This window comes from Notechis scutatus, chromosome 6 (genome assembly GCF_049901735.1).
Source record: "Notechis scutatus isolate UNSWTSFEM ecotype Mainland chromosome 6, rNotScu1.2, whole genome shotgun sequence".
Classification (NCBI taxonomy): domain Eukaryota; kingdom Metazoa; phylum Chordata; class Lepidosauria; order Squamata; family Elapidae; genus Notechis; species Notechis scutatus.
In genome coordinates, this window is record NC_142014.1 from 6,821,833 (window position 1) to 6,838,430 (window position 16,598).

The window sequence follows — 16,598 nt, forward strand, 5'->3', positions numbered from 1 at the left end:
GCTAGAGCAGTTTTTAAAGCTCAAGCAGACAAAAAACATTGCGACCCTAAACCTTTCAAGATTGGGGACCGTGTATATTTGTCCACAAAATTCTTAAAATCATTACAACCCTCTAAGAAATTAGGACCAAAATTCATTGGCCCATTTCCAATCTCCAGAATTATTAACCCCGTGCCGGTAGAGCTTCAACTTCGAAAAACACTTAGGCAGATTCATCCAGTATTTCGCTGTAGCTTGTTCAAACCGGAGATCACTTCAAACCTCAGACCGCCCCCCCTTCCCAAACCTCCAACCCCCATCATGGTACATGGGAACAACATTTTGAAATTAAAGATATCCTTGATTCATGCACTCACCGTGGATCCACACAATATTTAGTAGAATGGAAACACCTTCCTTCCTGAGAAAATGAATGGGTAGCCAAATGACACGTAAAAGCACCCACATTACTACGAAAGTTCCACCTAAAATACCCTGATAAACCATCCTGAATTGCAAATGTAATGCATGATTTTTGTTTTTTCCAGGTAGACCTATCTGTTTTTTAAGGAGGGCAGGGTGTCAGATCTGTGTATCTGTCATTTCTTCAGTGGAAGAAGAAAAGGGGGAGGAGAGATAAAGAAATCCTTTCTTGATGTAGCCTGAATATATTTAATCTTATATCGAATTTGTATAACCCACACATGATACAATGGAGAGATGAAACCCAGATGGCTGGAACCTATCACCTCTGAGAGGCACAGCCAGGAGATGAGAAGATCATAAAAATTCCACAGTGAGATGTGTCCTGGGAATCTGGAAAAGTTCGTTCTAAAAAGGGGGTGGGTGGAATTAACTTGTTGGCTCTTTGTTTTACTAAATACATATCAGGATAACGGGAGTGGTTTTAAACTCCCTTATCTATCCCTGTGTGCCTGAGAGACCTCATACACTGCTTTGAACTCCTACATGAATTGTCTCATCTCAATAAAGGATTCCTTTTGATACGTTTGATTTTCAGAAGTTCATTCCTGTTAATTGAATAGGAAAAAGTTCTGTAGCCTGACACTGGATTTTTGTTTTGAACAATTGGGAACAGACCTACGTACTTGGGACCCAATTTCTTACAAGGTTGGTTCAGCTTCAAGTATTTAGTAGACGGTTATACTTTCTCCTCAATCCTGAACTCCTTCTGTAGGGCTCTCTTCCAATCTCCCTCTTTTGTGTGTGTGTGTTCCTCCCTGGCTTTACTCAGGACTCTGCACATTTCCCCAGGAAGCTTTTAGAGTGTCCATCCACTCAGCTAACATTACTTAGGGAGGAGGTTCCCTCGGAAATTCTGATATTGGCACAAACTCGACTCCTGTGGTTACCTTAAAGGCTGTGAACCCAGGACTACTTAATATACTGAGTTATTATAAGCCATTTCTATGAGAAGTAGGAGCTCCACCCATTTGGTCTGCTGATAGTTTATATTTAACAGATTAACAGAGTTGGAAAGGACCTTGTAGGTCATCTAGTCCAACCCCCCACCCAAGCAGGAGACCCTGCACCATTTCTGATAAATGGTAGTCCAATCTCTTCTCTGTTAGACTGCTGTGAGAGTCTAGTGTGGGTGTTGCTCATGTCTCCTCATCACGTGACTGAGCCTGTCAAATCATTGACCTTACCACCATTGCTATGGATACCCCAGCTTTCTGCTCAGTCTGCTCACAGAGACAGTCATGTTCTGAGTTGGCTCTCTCAGAAAGAAAGCTTAAAAATTCAACAGAAATTCAAAATTAAAGCAAATAGAAGCACAATCGGCTTGGAATGAACAGCTGATCGGCGCAAAGATTACAGCGCTCCTGGGGAGCTGGAGCTGCTGTGAAGACACCGCACAGGGGCTGGAAGGGACCTCCCCCCTCACACAGGGCCAGAGATCATTTCCTGGTGCTGAGGGCTCTTGCGGATTAACTCTTCAACTGTAAGTCGTTGCGGGAGCAAGCAGAGCAGCAATAGGGATTACATTGCCCTAATTGGCTATTTCCCCTCTTAGCTGCACCAGGCTCCCGCTGCACAGGTGGCTGACTGTACTGCAGGGTGGGAGATCTACCTCTGCTTGAAAGGCCTCAAGGCTTTCTAGTCTTTGGCCTGGGATCAGTGACTGCTTAAACAGTAACTCCCAATTGAAGGAATGCAAGGGGAAGTAGGCAGAGGAAAGCCCTTATCTCCTGTTACGGCAGAAGCCTCTTCAAGGCACAGCAGAAAATCCCAAAAGCATTCCTCGGCATAAGGGGCTGCAGCTAGAATTAAAGCCAAAGCTGTGGCCACAAAGAAAAAATCCAAGGCTGAGGAAGACGTGGAGAAGAGAAGACAGGCCCTGAAACAACAGTTTGGTAAGGGCCTGGAGCAAAGGGAGGGGTGGGGCCAACTCTCACCCCATCCAACTTGCTAGGGCAGATTTGGAAATAGTTAATGTTCAAATCCTGCAGTCTTGGTCACCAGAGGGAGCTGTTGAACTCAATCCTGCCCTTCCTCAAGTTTTAAGCAGAAAAGACCCCAGCAACAGGCCTATGGTTTGGCCTACTCCTGCCATTCCTCAGTTTATGCCACCTTTAGCCAGCTTTTCAGTCAACAGCTTAGCTGGATCTTACCTAGGGCTCAATCCACATGTACCCCCTCTGCTGCAGGACTTTGCCCAGACCTTCAGGGTCTGACATGTCAGACTCTATGAGATGTGGTGTCTTCAGCCATCAGACAAGGTATTGCAGATGGGATTCACCAGCTGTGAGGTCTGTCTGGGATTGCCCCTGGGTTGTGGAGGGATCAACCCAGACAGATCCCCCCTGGGGCTCCTTCCACCAGTGCTAGACTTGTACATTCCAGCATGGCAAGACAGACCCCTACCCTAACCCATAGTGAATGGTGATGGATATCAGGAGGCTGAGTCTAGGGAAAGTTTGGAACGCAGCCACTCCCCTGACCCAGAGGTAGAGGAAGGGGAATTGAGAGCCCTTAGATTCTCAGATGATGAAGAGGTTGTTAGGGATAACATTGTTTACCCTAACTGGTTTGGGTAAAAATAATAAATATGGTATCATGGTTTGTTAGTTAAAGTGTGTGTAACTTTAACAGCAAGAATGTAATTAAGGATGTGGTTGTAAAAGCACTATATAAGAAGCGAGGCAATTGCAGCTCTCTCTCTCTGGCTTACTGATCCCTAATTACTGGATGATTGATGACTGCATTCTTGCTGAAACGGGGAGAGAAAAAGGAGTGTTGATTTTCTCAACGGAGAGAAGATAAAGATTGGACTGATTTATTGTAAGTGTACTGACATTGGCTATTCAACACGGACTTTGCAAATAGAGTATCCCCGACAAGACTTGACTGAAATTGATATATGACTAATGGACCGTTTATTTAGACTATGCTATAATTCTTAAATGGAATAAACTATATTTTTGATAGCACAAGCATATCTATATTTTTACTGCGTGTTAACTAGAAAGCTTATCTCACACATTTACCTGTCTTCCTATCTGACTTCGCTGCACGTTCTGTTTAGTTTGTTTTCCTTAACACCCGTTGGGGAATCCAGGCTTAACAGAAGTCTCAATTGATACACCTGTATTCTCAGTTTTGTTTGACCATTCCTTATTCAAATCCTTGTTACACAAGGCCAAGAATACAGCCCAGTTGGCCCCAGATGAGTCCTCAGTAGAGCCAAACCCTCAAGGACAGCCCCAGGGGGACTCATTTTTCTCCGAGCCCACTGTCCAGGCAGAGGTATTACCATCACCTAGAATGTTCCTGGATGTAGTACTAAAACAATGTGCTTCTCCAGGCATGGGCCTTAACCCATCCTCCTCAGAGAAAAAAATCTACAATGTGAGTCCACATTTGGCCAAGGCTTTGCAACTTCCCTCAGTGGATCCACCAGTAGTTAGTTCCACATCTTCCTCAAGGACCAGCACGGAACCAAAGGATGCGTTAAAAGGGGAGGACAAACACTCGGATAATATCCTGCAAAGGTCCCACCAGGCTTTGGCCTGGATGGTCCGTGCCTCTACAGCAGCATCCTTTTTCACGCGGGCTTTGCTCCGCTGGTTAAAACAATTGCAGGAGCGAGTACCAGCGTCTCACATCAGGACGCATCAAGATCTGTGCAAAATTATAGCTGCCATGGAGTTTAGAGCTGATGCTACTCTTGATTTGGCTAAGTTTGCCTCCAAGGCCATGGCTACCTCTGTCACTGCATGGAAGCTTTTATGGCTCCGCAACTGGCAGACAGATGCCCGCAGGCAGTGAAAGGTGGCTTTAGCCCCTTTAGCAGGGAACAAGCTGTTTGGGAGAGCTTTGGAACCCTATTTAGTCGAGACCCGGGACAAACGAAAGATCCTGCCTTCGACGCCTAAGAGATTGGAAACGAGACCAGCACCATACTATCAGCCTCATCTTTCAGACAAGATTCGGGTTCCAGATTCACCTGCTCGCAGAGGCCCTTCCCTGCTTGGCCAGACCAGCACCAGGAATGGTCAAGTAGACAATTTCCTCCCTCACAGGGCAGCTGGCCTTTTTGAGGAGGAGGAAGTCATTCAGCCCGGCGTTCCAAGTAACTGAATTTATGACTCCCCCATTGGCAGTTATTTGTCTCTATTTGCCGCTCGGTGGGAGAGCACAACATCTGATGCCTGGGTTCTGCAGACTGAGGTTGGGACTTTGCCGAGAATTTTTTTCTTCTGCTCCGAGGTTTTTTGTAACCTGTCCCATCTCCAGGGACAAGGCTAGAAGGGTCTTCATGGAATCCGCCATTCAGCACTTAGTTGTTATTCATGCCATCCATGTGGTTCCAGTAGATCAGCAAGGGCAGGGATTTTATTCCTGGTTGTTTGTCAGCCCCAAGGCCTCAGTGGGCTGGAGGGCTATCTTAGACCTCAAACGTCTGAATAGTTATGTTCTTTACCAGCGTTTCAAAATGCAGTCACTCCAAACTATATTGGAGAGCGTTCAGGAGGACAACTTCCTCACTTCCATTGTCTTGACGGAAGCTTACCTCCATGTGCCAATTTGGACTGGTCATCGTAAATTTCTCAGTTTTTGTTACAATGGTCAACACTATCAATATAGGGCCTTACCCTTTGGCCTTTCTTCAGCCCCTAGGATTTTCACCAAGATACTGGCCGCACTGGCGGCCTCATTGCGAGCTCTGCCAGTGAGAGTTCAATGTTACTTGGATGATATTTTAATTCAGTCGTCCTCAGAACTCACTGCCAGGAGAGATCTCTGAATTACATTGCAGGTGCTGCAGTTACATGGGTTCTCAATAAACATCAAGAAGAGTCATCTGGAGTCACCAGCTGTCTTCTACACTTGGGAGCAGTGATAGACACGGTGGCCTGTGAGGTCTTCTTATCTCCAGATCGTCAGCAGAGCTTGCAGTTGTTGGATGGACAGATAAGACAGCGTCAGACTGTACCTTTGTCTCTTTTATCTCAGCTTTTGGGCAAGATGATCTCATGCATTTCTATCATCCCATGGGCAAGACTTCATGCATGTTCACTACAGTGGTTCCTACCAACGGGCAGGCAAGAGCCACTCAACCATCAGGGTGTCATGCTTGGGGAAAGCCACCACCGGAATGACCCGAGCGGTTCTCAGGTCATTCCGGTGGTGCCTTTCCCCAAGCATCACAGTAGGTCAGCTCTTCAAGGAGACTAGTCGAGTGGTTATCACCACAGATGCAAGCCTATACGGCTGGGAAGCTCATCTTCAGTTGGAGATGGCTCAGGGGCAGTGGTCTCAGCTGGAGAGCACACATCACATCAATTGGCTGGAGCTCAGGGCTATCCACCTGGCCCTCAAACAGTTACGGGGCAGTGTAGTGGGGTACCACGTACTTATTATAACGGACAATGTGGCAGCCAAGGCACACATCAACCGTCAAGGGGGAACCACGTCCAGGGCCCTTATACAGGAAGCAGAGAAGCTAGGCCTTTGGGCAGAGAGGCACCTTCTATCTCTGAAGGCGGAGCACATTTTGTGGGTCAACAATGTACAGGCAGATTGGCTGAGCAGAACCAAGATAAACCACTCTGAATGGCATCTCCATCCGGATTTGTTCAGAGAGATGACTGGGATTTTCGGGATTCCAGTCGTGGACCTTTTTGCATCCCCAGCCAATGCTCAACTCCCCAGGTATTTCACCAAGTTCTACGCACCAGAGGCGGAAGGGACCAATGCTGTTTGGTCCCAATGGCCAGTAGGTCTAATGTATGCATTTCCTCCATTACCCCTCATTCCACTTGTCATCAGAAAATTGTTAGCAGAGAGGACGGAAAATTTTCTCCTGGCTCCTCATTGGCCCAGACACCCCTGGTTCGCAGATCTGGTAAACTTATCAGTGATTCCCCCATGGAGGATCCCTCCATCCAAAATTTATCTCAGCCAGGGAGCTCTGCTGCATCCAGAGCCCCAATGGTTTCAGTTAGCCGTATGGAAATTGAGCGGGGATTGCTAAGTAAGGACAGTTTCTCTGCCAGAGTTATTGATACTGTTCAGGCATCTAGATAGACTTCTACCAACCACATTTATGATGCAACTTGGAGGTCCTTCTGCACTTGGTGCAATAAGACTGGTCATTCGCCCATGGAGGCTTCTATTGGGGAAATTCTTGAATTTCTGCTGGACGGGTTGGACAAATGGTTGTCACCTAATACAGTGGCCCCCAACCTTTTTTGAACCAGGGACCAGTTTCACGATTATTTATTCTTCCACGGACCAGTACCTGAGTAACGCAAGACTTCACCGCCATTGGGACGGCTCTTCGTTTGAAGCCGCCGCCTCCCTCTTCAACGAAACTAAGGCGCGAGCACCCAAACGCCGCTTTCCAACCGAAAACCTGGAAGCAACCGAAAACCCGGAAGCGCCATCGAAACAAGATGGCGGCGCCCAAGCTTTGTGGCCCGGTAAAAAATGATCCACGGACCGGTACCCCCAACCGGTGGTTGGGGACCCCTGGCCTAATACACTTCGCAGATAGATAGCAGCTTTGTCTTCAGTCTTGTATATGGGGTCATTGGAATCTATTGCTCATTATCCCTTAGTCTGCAGATTTCTCAAGGGAGCATCAAATCTATGTCATCCTGTTGTCCACAGGTACCCTACCTGGGACCTTTTCCAAAGTCCTGTGAGCTCTTACAGGAACCCCCTTTGAGCCACTAAGAACTATTGGCTTGCGTTTCATGACTACTAAGGTAGCCTTCTTGGTGGCCATCACGTCGGCTAGAAGGGTTTCGGAACTGGCAGCTCTTTCTGTTAGGGCAGATCTTTGCATCTTTCACCATAACAGGGTGGTTCTGAGGCTAGATCCTACTTTTGTTCTAAAAGTTAACACTTTGTTCCACAGAGCATAGGAACTGTTCTTGCCAGATTTTTGCCCTAATCCGACCCATGAACTGGAGAAGAAATGGCATGCTCTGGATGTTCGCAGGGCATTGAAGATTTATGTTAAAAGAACTTCTTCATTCCGAAAGACAGAATCTCTCTTCGTTTCCTTTCAACCGGTTTAATTAGGAAACAATATTTCCCCTTCAACTATGGGCAGGTGGATTTGATCCTGCATAGCAGTGGCTTACGAGACTCGGGGTTTCCCTGTACCCAGTAGACACAATGCAGTCACAATGGCAGCTTGGGCAACTCAAGCATCTATTGAGGAGATTTGCCGGGCAGCCACCTGGTCATCTCCTTCCCCATTTATCCGCCATTATCGTCTGGACTCTTTCGTGTCTCTGGATGCGGCTTTTGGCAGACGGGTGCTCCAGAGAGTTGTATCGGAACAGGCGGATGAGGAACAGATCTGACCCTCCCTGGGGACATGCCAGCTTTGGTAAGTCCCACACTAGACTCTTGCAGCAGTCTAACAGAGAAGGAACGTTGGTATAATTACCTGTGAACTGGATTGGACTGCGAGAGAATCTAGGCCCACCCTGTGGAGGTCTGGTGGGGGGGGGAGAAGGATGTTTTAATCTTTTTCAGAACACAAAAACGTCTGTCAAGAATCCTTCGTCGAAAGCTGGGGTATCCATAGCAATGGTGGCAAGGTCAATGATTTGGCAGGCTCAGTCACGTGATGAGGAGACATGAGGAACACCCACACTAGACTCTCTCGCACTCCAATGAGAAAGGACGTTCACAGGTAATTATACCAATGTCCCTTCTTGAAAGTCTCAAGTGATGCAAGCTCCCACAACTTCTGAAGGCAAACTGTTCCATTGGTTGATTGTTCTCACTGTCAGAAAATTTCTCCTTATTTCCAGGCTAAATCTTTCCTTGTTCAGTTTCCATCCATTATTCCTTGTCTAGTCTACATGTGTTTTAGAAAATAGCTTGACCCGTTTCTCTCTGTGGCAGCCCCTTAAATATTGGAACACTGCTATCATGTCTCCCCTGGTCCTTCTCTTCCCTATACTAGCCATGCCCAGTTCCTGTAACCGTTCTTCATATGTTTTAATCTTCAGTTATCATCCTGGTTGCTCTTCTCTGCACTTTTTCTAGAGTCTCACTATCTTTTTTGATACTATAGTGACCAAAATTGCAGTATTCTAGGTGTGGTCTTGCTAAGGTTTTATAGAGTGGTATTAGTACCTCACTTGATCTTGATTGTATCCCTCTGTTCAAGCTACTTTGGATTGCATTGGCTTTTTTGGCTGCCGCTGCACACTGTTGCCTCATATTTAGCTAGTTGTCCATTAAGACTCCAAGATCCCTCCCACAGTTACTGCTGTTAAGCCCGGTTTCACCTAGGGCTGCGGAAAGCTTCGGACATGCAATGAAGTGCACTTGCTTTGAAAACGGGTCAACCACTGTCCAAAACACAGTATTCCCCTGATTCTCAGGCAATCCCACTATAAAATCCATTGCAATTTCTTCCCATGGTCTGCTGGGGTTGGCCATCAGTGTAGCAAACCAGGAGCCTTCCCCTGGCAAACACTTCATGGACGTGCACACTGAGCAGCTAGTTACATAGCTTTCTATGTCTTTCTTCATCTTGGGCCCCCAGAACTGCCTCTTAGCTAAGTGAAGAGTCTTTACGAACCCTAAGTGGTTGGCTGGCTTTCCATTGTGGCTTCTTTGTAGGATCTGGGCCCTCTGGCTGGCTGGAAAATACAGTTTGTCTCCCTTCCACACCAGGTCCTCTCTCATCATCAGCTCGTTTTTGTAGTCTTTACCATGTGTCCCCCCCTTAACTGTTGGGTCAGCTCACTATCAGCTGGCTGAGGAGTGTCCAGATGCTGCCGCCTCACCTATGTTCCAGTTTTCAGGAGGGAATGGTCGAGTTTATTTCCTCTTGGGTACTTTGGTATTAGTGCTCTAGAGAGGGCAACAGCGAGGAAATTCTTCCTTCCTGGCAAGTATTGAATGGTAAAATTGAACAGATGAAAGTACTGAGCCCATTGTACTTCCTTAGAGGATAGTTTTCTTTGGGATTTTAAGGCTTCTAGGTTCTTGTGATCAATCCACACTTCGAAAGGGATCTTACTGCACTCTAGAAATTGTCTCCAAGTCAGCAGTGCCCACTGCATGGCATATGCTTCCTTTCCCCACACCACCTAACGTCTTTCAGTGTCAGTCAATTTCTGGGAAGTGTAAGTTCAGGGTTGCAGCATCCCTTTTGATTTTCTTTGGAGCAGAACTTCCCCACCGCCAGATCAGTAGCATTGACAGAGGACAGCCCCCCTAGAATTGGTCCATTAGGGTCTCCTCATTCCATCTCAAATCCTGACTGATTAGCTGGAAGTCAGATATATATTTGTTTACCGGGTGATGCCCCAGTTTGAATTCCTTCAACTGCTGGTTTGCTGTTTGCGCCTTGACAGGGTTTTCAGACAGACTTCATTTTGAGGCAAAACCCTGTTTAGTCATCCAACAACTATCTGGGCTACATGAGGAGTTGGGTCGCTCACAAAGCTGCTGGTCCTGTCAATAGACTGATGATAAATCCCACCTTCTTCTACTCAGTTTCAAAATCATCTGGTCTCAGGCTTATGAACAGATGACAGTGTCCAAAAATACCCCTGGAAATTGGTCAGAAATTCCCATCAAATTTATCTGGGATAGCAACCAGGCACCTGGGTGAGATCTTGAAGATCCAGATGCCTGCAATTGCACCAACTGGTTGAAAAGGAAAGTTACTTGCTGGGCCAACTGGCCATTGTCGGCTAGTAATTGCTCCATAATGCCCAACAAACAGGGCTTTTCTCCTGCGGAAAATGGGGCTGGCAACAAACAGCGCTGCTCCTCTCACCACACACATATGTAACTGTGGTTTAGTGAGTTTATTAATATTCCCCATTAATATTCCCTTCACTAAAACTCAAAAACTGTCCCAATCAAGTCCAGCCACAGGCAGATCAAAGTTAGTCCACAGAGCAAGGGCCTAATAGTCCACAAAGCACTTGAAAGTTGCTCAAACAAAATAACTCACCAGGCAAAACTTCAATCCACACACAAGAGAACTCATAGGGCAAGAGTCTCCAAGGCACAATTCCAACATGGTGTCAGTCCAGAGTGAAGCAGGAATCATGATGATCAAAGAAACAGCTAGAAAACAAACATGTTCCCAGTAATGCCTCCATCTGTCTGCTGTGATAAATACACAGCTTCCAGTGCAGCCCATCAAGACGTTTGGGATCTTCTCCTCTTTAATCTGGCTGATATTCTTTGCTTCTGCCTTTTCTCTGCCCTATGTGTTCTCAGATGAGGTGCAGAAGTCAGTTTCTTCTCTTCGTTGGCCATCTGCCACTGCAAACTTTCCCCAACTGAAGTCTCCTCCAGATCCCTTCCGGACAGCTGTTCAGAGCCATCAATCAACTCCGTTCCTGAAGTGCCAGGAATCGGCTCATCCTTCCTTGAGCTGGGGGGGGGGGCCTTTTGTGGGGCCTCATTGACTTAAAAGAGACGGGCGGCAGCACAAGAACGAATAAAAAGAAATCACAAAAAAGCAGAAGACCACCGCCTTTAAAGTCAAAATCAAATGAATCTTCATCACATCCTGTACCTTCGGCGGATTAAAAGCTGAGGGCGGCGGTTGCCCACCTGCCTTAGGAGATATCTGGGGAGTTGTCCAAGGGCGATACCACAGGACTGGTCATAAAGTTATCCCAAAGATGCTTTTCCAAAAGACAACTGTACTTTCTTTGTTCTGTCTTGAAAACATTTCACTTCTCATCCAAGAAGCTTCTTCAGTTCTGTAAGAAAGGTAACCCTATGTTATTTATAGAACGCAAGCTCCCCTACACATATGTAACAATCTAGTACTGTGTCACTATCAAATGAACCAGTGACACCCAAGATGGATCTTTGTTAATAATCATTGTTTGCATCTCAGTTAGATAAATAAAGTCATTAAACAGTTACATGCCCTTTGGCATTCTGAAAAGGCAATTCCCTTTTTATATCCACTGAGGTTAATTCAAATACTTTTTTGTCCTGTTCTTTCTGTACTTCAACAGCCTTGTGCTGTCCCACTCACCCATATGTATACGTCAGTGTTGGTTTAGAGAGACCTTTATTTTGTCTTTTCCCCAGCAGTTCCATTTCAGGTTTCAGCTCACCCACAGCTGCTACATTAGAACAGTAATCAGCTCGAGACCAAATAGATAACAAGGAAATAAACATATGGTAAAATCAAAACAATCTCAGGAAGAAAGGCTTTGCCTGGGTAGTTTCAAGAGGGAATCCAAAATTCAATCTGAGGTTTGAAGCCTCCAATTAGGTTTGTCAGCCAGTCCAAAGGTCAGAGTTTCAGGATTTACAAATAGAATTCACAGGAACAGTCCAGGACAGGAGTTCAGAGGGTTGTTTCCAAGCCACAGACTAAACTTCCAGACAATGGCCAATTAGTCTATCAAACAAGGTCCAAAACACGAACACAAAGCCTCTTGGCAATTTTAACTAAATCCACATAGCAACTGCAGTTTCAGAAAAACAAACAAACATCTGGCCAAGACCCATACACGTTGCTTCTAGCAACACCTCCCTCTGCCTGCTGTACTAAATAGCTCCTGGTGAAGCCCATCAAGAGAGGTGGGACAATCTCCGCCTTTCTGCCCCGCATACTCTGGGATCCACCACGGCAGGCAGCTCCTCCCCCTCTTTCTCACTGGCCTGCAAGCTCCCCAGCCGAGGCCTTTCTGCTAGCAGTTCAGGGTCAGTAATTCCTGACATGCCCGGAATAATCCCATTCTCCCTCAAGCAGGTAGGCCTCTGAGGAAGAAGTGGAGGAGTCGTTGTCCACAGAGACATCACTAGCCTTGATCCTGGGTTTCTATTGATCGGTGATATAATTGACATCACTACCCTAAAAAACAAAATCTGGCTTTTAACCTGCCATATTCTCCAATGAAATTTATACAAGAAATTAGAAATTAATTTTATTGTTGAACATTGCTTTTATATTTCATTAACATCAGTTTTACAAGATAAAATTTTACAACGTAAAATTGAAAATGGTTTTGCCCAGTATTCCAGTGAATTGGAGGACTTCATATATATATACAATTTTGCTCCTTGTGGCCTCCCCAGGTGTTGTGGAAAATAATTGCTAATGTAACAAACTAGTAGATGCTAATATAGAGCATTTAAGGAAAAAAAAACTTTCTGAAAAATGTTTGCTATATTCTTAGTACTATATCATAATATTGAATAACTTTAAATTAATATAATGGTTTATTGATTTGAATGGTATATATTTTAATATTTCTGCTTTGAGCAAATACTTCTTGTATTAATTTTTTTGCCAGAAAGCATGACATTTTATCAACTTTTGTTTGATCAGTTACCTAAGGTTAGAAATTGGTAAGAGAAGTTGGAATGTTTATTATATTCCCAAGTGATTTTCTTGTAATTTGTAATTTTGAGTCTTACCTTGACTAATACTGATCTAGATTAACATATCTTCTCATTCATTCTGATTCATAATGTGACAAATAGTTCAGATTCACATATGCAACTACTTGAGACAATAACCTGAAAGTAGCAAAGAATTTTATTAGCATATTTGCAAATTCTGGCCCAGCAAAGTTGAACCCAGAACAAAGCATACAACAGCTTTTTATCTCTTACACAGACCCATTTCCTCTCCCTCCCCTTTTCCTGTTCAAATCACCCACCTTATGCCCCACACTTTAAGCCCCCCTAAAAGCAGCATTTGGTTTTTAGCATTGCATCCTGTTAATTAACCTCTCCCCTTTTACAGTTTTAAGTTTTTTCCCTGGTTGCAGTTACTGCTGGCACCTTGCTTGCTTGTGGTTGGACATTTAGCTCTTTTCTGTCAAATGTTTTTAAAGACAGCTTACAATTTTTCTAATTTAAAATATTTTATGCTAAACTTTTTAGAAGCAATACATACTCCATTTTGTTTTACATATAATGATTATATGATTATATAGTCATTTATATCAATAACACATTCATAATCATCTATGAATAAGACATAAGAGAAAAAGGATTTCATCTAAAGGTTTTCTCTTTTTTTTTTTTTTTGTAAATTTTATTTGAGTTTTCACAGAGAAAAAAAATACAAATAAACATCTTTTTTGAAAGCAGCATAATCCCGGGTTACATTTCTTCGTACAGACACAAATTCAGGTTCATGCTCATTTTTATATTCTATTCCATATCTTATTACTATTTTACATTTTCTGCATAGCTTCTCCCCTCTTTTAATTTTCTCAATTTTATTTTAATTATCTCATCTCAATTCAAATCATTGTATTTATATTTTTTGTCTGTCCTGTTTCAATTATCTATTGTCTTTTCTCATTAAACAAAATTTCTCCTGTAGTTACTGATTGGAGTATGACGCCTTTATATCTTTTCCCTAAAGTTGTAACATTCAGTATAATACATAACTTCCATTCGGATTCTGCTTGGTACATTCTTAAAATACACACTGTATTCTTACAAAAAGAAAAAAATTATAAATGTATATAATTAAAACAACATTCCATTCCAATTCAATCCTATCATTAATCTTAATATTAATTAAAGTCTTAACATCTTTAACATTACTTTTCAATTAAATATTATACTTCTATGGGAACAATTATAAGCTTTCCATAATTCCCCCCCCCCTTATATTTTATAAAACATTAACTAATTAAAATGTTCCCGTTCCTTCCTAATTCAATTTTCTCATTTATTTTATTTCACTTATTTTATTCACAAACATTTCACTAAATTACACTAACTATTTTATCCCTCATTTTAATCATACGTTGTTTCCAATTTTCTAAAATTATTTCTATTACTAATATAACAATACAATCTTATGTACCTTTACAGAATCCCTTTTTCAGTTAGATTTTCACCCATTATCTCTAAATAGGTCCTGTTTCTCTATATCTTGCTCCGGTCCTTTGTAACTTCTTTTACTTTCCTTCTTCCCTCTCTTCTTCTCTCTCCCCTTTTTATCCCCTTGTCTCTCTGCCTCTATTTCTCTCTTCTGTATTCCCCTTTTCTGTTGCTTTCCAGTATTATACTTATTTTTTGAATTATTTTTCTTTTCTTTGGTTGTTTTTTTAAATTCTTAAATTCCCCATTCTCTTTCCCCCCCTTTCCTTTTTCTTCCCCACATAGAATTACTTGTTCATTATTACTTGTTCATTACTTGTTTACTTCTTTGTCCCAGTCTTCTTGTTTTGCAGTCCTTTCTTGTTTCTCATAGTTCCAAATCTCCATTTCTAAGAATTGAAAAACGAAGCCAAAAGAACCCTTCCCTTCTTGTGCATCTTCTTTGTACTTTTTAAGTTCCATTTTCAATTCATCCAGAAGTGGTGCCATTGTATAAATTTTTAAACAACCACCCAATTGATTTTAGTCATTCAAATATAATAACCAAAAATCCAAAGATCACCAAATAATCCAAATACACGCAAGCAGTTTCTTTTTTGCTCTTTTTTTTGTTTCTTTTTTGCTCTTTTCTCTTCCTGGGGTTACTATTTAGTTGCAAAATTTCAGTTAAAATGTATCTTTTAGAAGTCTTATTGAAGTTTTACTTTAGGTTCTTTTTAATTCCAGGCAGTCTCCTCCCTCTTCTAGATCCTGCCCTTATTCTTTTTCTCTCCCTTCCTGCTTATGAAAAAGAAAGTTTTTAATGTCCAGAAATCTTTATTATCCCTTTGGCATTTTGTTTTATTTTCAGCTTAATTGCCTATTGATACCAGAGCGGATTTTTCCGATTTCTTATTTAAGTCTCTTAGTTGTCAGTATAGGGATGGAGAGAGAAGGGGAAAAAAAGCCAAACCTTTCCCTTTTCACTTTCCTTCGCTGCCTCTGCCTCTTCTTTGGGAGCAATGTTATTTTTTTGTAAGTTTAAATTCCAGGGTACCTTGGTTGTTGCTTTTACAATTTAACCCGGTCAGCCTAAACTTTCACTTCTTATGTTCCTCCTGCACGTTCTTTTCTGGTCGAGTTCTTCTTTGTGGTGGCCATTTCTGACCACCACTGCAACCGCCTTCGGGAAAGGGAGTAATGGCCAGCTGAGGAGGAGAGATGCGGCTATCCTCAACCCTGCTGGCGGTCTCCCCCCTCTTCACCACCTCTACGGGGTGGCTTAGCCCCAAAACCAGCCGGCTTGGGGTGCTCCAGCGGCGAACCCAGACAGAAACCACGCACAATCACGGATTTCTGTCTGTCGCCGAAGCCCTTCCAACCAGAAGCTCTTCATCTAAAGGTTTTCTTAATTTATTAGTTCTTATTTTTCTTTGATTGTACTATAAAAGTAAAATGAGACCAAGAATTAACATTTAAATACTAGCAAAAATAAAAATTACTTATTTTAAATACAAATTGTAAATAGTAACAATCAATTAAAAACAAAATAAACATTTTTAAATAAAAAGGCTTGGTAAATATTAACACTGAAAAGCTACAGAATAATGTGGGTAATAACAAGCAGTTAATAGTTTTATTCAATTTCTTCGTCTCAGTTTCCATTGTATTTCTGAAAAATGATTTTTTTTCTTTTAAAATAATATTAAGGATGAGTGATTGTCCTAAGATTCCTGAAATGAAATAAAAACGAACTGAATTGCTCAGAAACCTGCTGCACACTGATGCAAGCCAGTTTCTTTTTGCAGAAGAACTATGGCCTCAGAAGTAGTGTAATCCTTTGTAGCTTTAAACATGAAAACTCAACTCCATTTTAAACATGGACCTGCTGCTTGTGAATTCCTACCAGTGCTGTACTGCTTTCAGAACTATCTCTATAGGAAAATACAGTAAAGTGCAATTGAAGTATGTATTCTATGGGGATAATTACACATTTTTTTAATTTTTACTTTATGGTTATGTGTCAACCTTTCTTACAACTTCAGTTGTGAAAATACATTTTGTCTTCCAAAATTTTGGCATTTGGTAATTACCTATTTTGCATTTTTTTTTAATTCTGCAAGGAGCCTGAGATCGTGTTTCCTATTTGAAGCACGTATTTCATATAGTTTTTGCCTGGATGATATTTTAAATAACCTTATTTATTAAGTCAAGTTGGAGAAAAATACCTTGCAGATAATGCATTCATATCTTGTATAACTGTTGTATGAATTATGAATAGTATGGATTCTATTTCTGTCTGT

The 16,598-nt window shown here is 42.6% G+C and overlaps 1 protein-coding gene and 1 long non-coding RNA gene across 2 annotated transcripts in view; one reads left to right on the forward strand and one right to left on the reverse strand.

Annotated features, from left to right (window-relative positions):
- Nucleotides 1-11,585, reverse strand: part of LOC148130111 (uncharacterized) — a 29,956-nt gene extending 18,371 nt beyond the window's left edge. The window contains exon 1 of the long non-coding RNA XR_015750260.1: nucleotides 11,495-11,585. This is a non-coding gene — a long non-coding RNA (uncharacterized LOC148130111). The remainder of the gene's footprint in view (nucleotides 1-11,494) is intronic.
- The window catches only part of FOXP2 (forkhead box P2), a 658,430-nt gene that overhangs the window by 185,513 nt on the left and 456,319 nt on the right, over nucleotides 1-16,598 (forward strand). The gene's annotated exons all lie outside the window — the stretch shown is intronic.